This window comes from Benincasa hispida, chromosome 3 (genome assembly GCF_027475165.1).
Source record: "Benincasa hispida cultivar pf3 chromosome 3, pf3_genome.v1.1, whole genome shotgun sequence".
Lineage (NCBI taxonomy): Eukaryota > Viridiplantae > Streptophyta > Magnoliopsida > Cucurbitales > Cucurbitaceae > Benincasa > Benincasa hispida.
In genome coordinates, this window is record NC_143480.1 from 4,622,269 (window position 1) to 4,628,520 (window position 6,252).

At 32.9% G+C, this 6,252-nt stretch overlaps 1 pseudogene across 1 annotated transcript; it reads right to left on the reverse strand.

Moving 5' to 3' along the window:
- Nucleotides 1-3,250: 3,250 nt before the first annotated feature.
- Nucleotides 3,251-5,749, reverse strand: LOC120072734 (large ribosomal subunit protein uL14mz-like; annotated as a pseudogene). Its single transcript, XR_016528194.1, has 3 exons — nt 5,547-5,749; nt 4,721-4,812; nt 3,251-4,120 (listed from the first exon to the last, which is right to left on the reverse strand). The product of XR_016528194.1 is annotated as a large ribosomal subunit protein uL14mz-like (transcript).
- Nucleotides 5,750-6,252: the final 503 nt, after the last annotated feature.

The following is a 6,252-nucleotide window of genomic DNA, read 5'->3' on the forward strand; positions in this document are numbered from 1 at the left end:
GGACTGGGTTGATATAGAGCCACGTTGATGGAGGAGATCTAAAAGTTGTCGTCTCTATTAAGATGCCATCTTGGATAGTCAGAACCTCTGCTAGGATTAGGGATAATAAGGTCAACATTGACAGAGTTCTAACTATTTAGGTTTCTCTATAGAAGGGGTCTACGAGGTTCGATATCCCAAGTGTTGGAATTTATGTTCCAAACCTTTTTTACAGTGAGGTTGGATCTAGTAGTCAGAGCAAAAGCCTTTGGTTACTCTCAGAAAGCAGACAATGCATGCTCCAACTATCGAACTAGAAAGATATTATTTTCATCATTATTGACTTTCCAAGAAAAATGAGCTTTGATCCAATCAATGCCCTTCAAAATAGCTCTCCAATGAACTTTTGTTGTACTATTTTTTATGAAGCATGAGAAGAGGTTTTGTTTATTTTTTCCATATTTAACTAGTATAATTTTTCTCCAAAGGCATGTATCTTCCTCAATGAATCTCCAGAGCCATTTGCACAATAAGGCAAAATTGGTATCAGAAAGTTTTGTAATACCCAGACCATCTTTATTTTTAAGAGCAATAACAATGGACCATCAGCTTAGATGAAAATTGTGATAAGAATCAGTCCCTTTCCACAAGAAATCCCTCATGTATTTCTCAATTCGTTTGCAGACAAAGGTCAGTGCTTTGAAGGTAGAGATTAGATATATGGGGAGGCTACTTAGAGAGGAGTTGATCAAGGTAATTCTACCTCCTTTAGATATGTAAGAATATTTTCAGATGTTTAGCTTCTTGTTGATTCTCTCACCAGAATCCCTATGATATTGGCTTACCGCCAAGAGGGGCTCCGAGGTAGGTAAGTGGGAAGTTTTGTGAAGAGATCCCCCATCTGGAAGCAATGGCCTCCATCCTATCACTGTTAATATTTATACTTGCGATGAAAGATTTGAGAAGATTGATTTTGAGACCAGAAGCTCTTTCAAATGATTTTATTGTCAGATGTAAATTATTTGATCCTCAATAAATAGTAGAATGTCATCAGCAAAAAGGAGATGAGTAAGGTTACATGTATCGGTGAAGGAGACATCCTTGATCAAACATTTTTGTTCCATATCTGTTAGAATACAACTGAGATAATCGATCGCAATAACAAATATGAAAGGGGAAAGAGAGTCACCTTGTCTAATTCCTCTGGTTGGATTAATGCGGCCACAAGGTCCGCCATTAATGAGAATAGAATAGGTGACGGATGAAAAGCAGGCCGCAATCCATTTTCTCCAGGTAAAAGGGAAACCTTTCTTTAACGACATAAAATCAATGAAGTTCCGATTGATTTTATTGAAAGCTTTCTCTACATCAAGTTTAATAACAAGTTCTCTGATTTTCCTCATCTCCAAAAGTCTACAGCCTCATTGGCCATCAAGATAGCATGTGTGATTTGTCTACCTTTAACAAATGCAAGTTGATATTTATATATAATACTGGGGAGGGTGACTTTGATTCTTTCAGGAAGAGTCCTCGCCAAAATCTTATAGAGAGAAGTGGTAAGATTGATAGGACGATAATCCGTTGGCCGAAGAGCAGTGTATATCTTGACAATCAGCGCAATGTAGGTTTCATTAACACATTTATTCACTATGCTGGTTTTGAAAAAATCGTGGAACACTCTCATGATATGAGGATTGAGGATGTTTCAGAATTTTTTGAAAAATTCAATAGCGAAACCATCAGGTCAAGAAAATTTGTTGTTGTCAATAGACTTGAGAACATTGTGGACTTCAAGCTCTGTAAATGGCATTATGAGAGCTGTGCTTTGCTGATTGTTTATAGGGTTCCAGGATAGGATATCAATGAACCAAGTTTCTGTATTGTTACCATCATAAATGTTCTGGAAATACTTGATAAAGACCTCAGTTATCTGTTTGTTTGTATTCACACTGATGTTCCCATGGTTAATGATTTATGTTATAAAATTTCTTCTTTGTCTGGCAGTAACAACTTTGTGGGAAAAAGAATAGAGTTTTTGTCGTCATTAAAAAGCCAGAGTTTTATTGTAGCGTTCAGCCCAATATTGGGCTTCCATTAGAGCAGCAGGCTGCGAGGTCTGATTTTAGAGCCAATCTTCTATTGCTATCAACCTCAGATATAGTCATAATAAAATAATTTAAATAATGTTTAATATCTGTGATATTATTATCCAAAGAAACTTTAAAATTTTTATACCTAGAGATGGATAGGTCCTGATTAATTAATAAATCAATATCAATAAATTATTACTATTAATTTTAATTAAATATATTATTTAGATTTAATCCATTTCAACTTATACATTTACTATTGATATTTTATGTTATCTTAAATATTTAATATAAAATTTTATTATTAATTATTAATATTCTAATTAATTTATATTTAGGAAGATTTTCAAAAATAGAAAAATAAAAGAAACTATTTATACAAAATTGCTAAAAAAAGTTAGTCCTCTTTAATAGAGATAGATAAGCGGAGATTGATAGATGCTAATAGAAGTTTATAAGTATCTATTAGTATTTTTTTTACTATTTCTATAAATAGATTGATATTTTTTCTACTATTTCTATAAATAGTTTGATATTTTTTCTATCTTTGCAAATTTCTCTTATATTTATTTAATTATTTTTATTAATTAAATAAAATGATTAAAATAATGATTAATGTAAAAATTTTCATTTAATGATATTTTAATTGATTAAATAATTAATCAATACAACAGTATATTAAATAGTTAAAATGGATTACAACCACATTACCTTGTTCTCTTATATTTGATTAAATAATTATTTAGTTTCAATTTCTATATAAAAAATTGGTTAATCATATATATTCATTAAACTTCTAGATATTGATATTAGCTTACATATCCAAACACAGACATTAATTATCCCACATATTTAAAACCCAAACATTTAAATTCCAAAGATTTAATATTCATACCTATAAAATAATATCTACAATCTAAATGGTATAAAATTAAGAAGGTAAATCGATCCTTACCATCTACCGACGGCAAGAAAAGTAATCTCAAAAGTTTGATCATATTGATCCTAGGATGTTGCAAATACAAAAAGGAAAATAAACGGACATTTTTTAAGGTTACATAAACTATGCACATTGTCAAATGTCCATATTGCACACTCTAGAGTTTTAAGTATAAACATTAAGCATTGTAATGAAAACGATGATAGTACTCAGTAGTGTAGGCAATTTCCGTAGTATGCTGTTTACGCTACAAAATACTTGACTTCTTATTATAACAAAACTATGTACAAATGTTGGCTTCTGGATAATTATTTGCATAAACAAAGACAGTCCAAGAAACGCTTTCAAACTACATTTAAAGTTTTCAGCAAGATTTGTATTCTGTATAGCATACGCATTGGGAGAACGGGGTTCGAAAACTAACCAATCACATCGTAGTTTGTCGAAATCCAAACCTCATAAATGTAACCGCGTAACTAAAAGACAAATCAATAACTTTACTTCAATAATGTGAGGGAAGAATGTTGAGAAGAACCTGAGGGGAACTGCAACGCCAAGAGCAACTGCAACAATTTTCCTGTTATCATTTGCCAAAGGCAAATTTATCAGAAGTTTTTAGCAGGTTCTAGTTCTTTCTTCCAAATAAACCTCAGAAGGGTTATGCTTTTTGGGCACAGCATCGAGAAGTTAACAAAAATAACCTTCTAGCCTTGGCTCTGATCTGATCATTGATTCAAGCAATGTGCTTTGCCAAAGTAAGAATTTTTACGTGCTTTTTCTTCCTGAGCTCGTGAGGAACTGGGCCAAACACTCTTGTCCCAATAGGCTATAGCCTTGCTTATCCACAAGTACTGCAGAGCATTATCATCAAACTTGACCTCACTCCCATCACAGCGACCTCTTTGCATTGCAGCTCGCACAACCACACCATATACAACCTTTCCTTCTTCACTTTTCCATTAGGATGGACTTCTGTCACTGAAGCAACGATCGTGTCTCCTAATCGTGCTCCTTTCTTCCCCTTCAAAGATTGTATGCACATTAACTTTTTTGCCCCTTAATTGTCCACTACTTTTAGCACAGTTCTCATGTGTATGAAAGTTCTTTGTTGCTGCAAAATATGACAATACACAAGGTCGGATCAGAAGCCGATAGTAGTATATCAATGTTTCATCAGCATTTTATGTCGCTCACGATGATTTAAAAAATTCAACATTTCTCTGCAAATTATTTTATGCCCTCCTAAAATTTATAGATCGGCCCTTCCTTCATTCCAGTAGCTCTTCGAGGTATTGACAATTATATGTCAATGTGTAGAAAAATGCCATCATCAAATTTAAGCACAAACATGTGCAAAAGCAAAGCACAAATTTAGTTTACAAACACTTAGCTTCTATCGTTTCTATTCTGGGAGATCACTTGCAAAGTCCTGAATCCTGAAATAAATCCACATTATCCAAACAAGCCTCATAATGAAATTCTCCGAGTTCTGCAAGAATTCTCTGTTTCTAACTACCTATCTATTTTATAGCCATACTATCCCCCTAAATTGTAATCTTTATATAAGTAGTGACAAAGGCATGAAACATTGCAATCCTCTGTTTCCTTACCTTCCATGTTCATCCATATGAAAAAATTACACATGCATGGCAATCCTCTCTTTTTAGGGTTGAAAGTCAGATGGGCAGACTAAAATTTCAGAGAAGCAGGCCTGCAAGATGAAACTGTTGCATACCGTCTCATTTGATGCGATCAATGAACTAGACAAATTGTTTGCAAGTCCACCCAACAATGAACGCCCGACTAGTTTAATTTTCCAAAAACATTGAGCAAGAAACAATGAGCGAAAATCAGTTCCACAAAAATTAGAAAACAAAACTAAAATAAGAAAAATAAAAGATTGAAATATCAAAGTCAAGATAAATTTTACCACAAGGTGTGCACAAATTATCAAGTCCAAATGAGCAATAAGTATGAGAGAGAGAGAGAGAGAGAGAGAGAGACTAAAAGTAGTTTAAGTATTCAAACTAATTTTTAAAAAATTGGCATAGCACGATGTATAAAATCCACTTGAGTTCTACTCCACGGTCCTATGTGATCTCTTGTGGGACCAAATAAGGGAATGAAATCAGATGCAACTTGCAGCTAACAAGTTCCATAGATAGTTGATGACGACAGAGAACTAGCATTTAAGAGACAAATCCCTCTCTTTAGCACATTATCTCCTTTCACAAAATATATTTCTTAGCTAATAGAACAACTAAACAATGTATAACCTGAAAATTATTCTAAAAACAAATCGGTAACATTCAAACAAGAGCAAATACACATGTTAGTAAAATCAATTGAGGGTTGATTTTCACAAAATCAGAAAGAAACGGAAAAACCAGCATTTCTTAAGCTGAATCAGGTGAAATCAAGGTTCGAATCAAGCAGAAGAATCCTAAAAGAAAACGCAACAGCGCTTATAGCAATAGCAGCTCCAAATCAAAGAACAAGAGAAGTTTCAGAATCCACTATTTCAGAAACTCTTATACCTCGAGAAAACTTTGAAGAAAAAGCGGCAGCCATATCTGAACTTTGGTCGGCAAAATCTAAGTTATGAAACCAGCACATCGGGGAAAGAGACGAAGACGAACAATAGCAGCAAGAACTCTGCAGTTACGGTTAGGTTTTGGTTTGGGCCTGAAATATGTGAGATACAACTCACGGTCCATCATTCTAAATTGGCCACGGCCCAAACAAATTCTTCCGAAATTATAAAGAGTGGCTAAATATAATGATTGAAAATGAAAAATGTTTTAGTTCCTTTCAACATAATAATAATAATAAGAATAGTCCCTATTTCAAAAATAGCTATTTCTTTGTGGAAAAAGCAAACTATTTCTAGAACCTGCTAAATTCTTTTGACTTGTACATTTAATTTAAATTTATGCATTTCTCTTAATATTTTTGTGCACACATGTAGAATTTCAAATTGTTGTTGTTCTCACTGTTTTTCTTTCGTGTAGTTAATTTGTCTTTATGTTAATTTGTGCGATGTGATTAAATTTTTATTTGATCATTTTATTCAATTTAATTTGTCTTTATATTGATTTGTACATATGTGGTTTAATTTCTATTTGATCATCTGATTCAATTATATGTGTACACTTTATTTGAGAAAACAAATAATCTCTCAATTGTATGCGTATGTTTGATTTGAGAAAGTGAAAAATAATAGGAATGATGTCTTCTTTATTT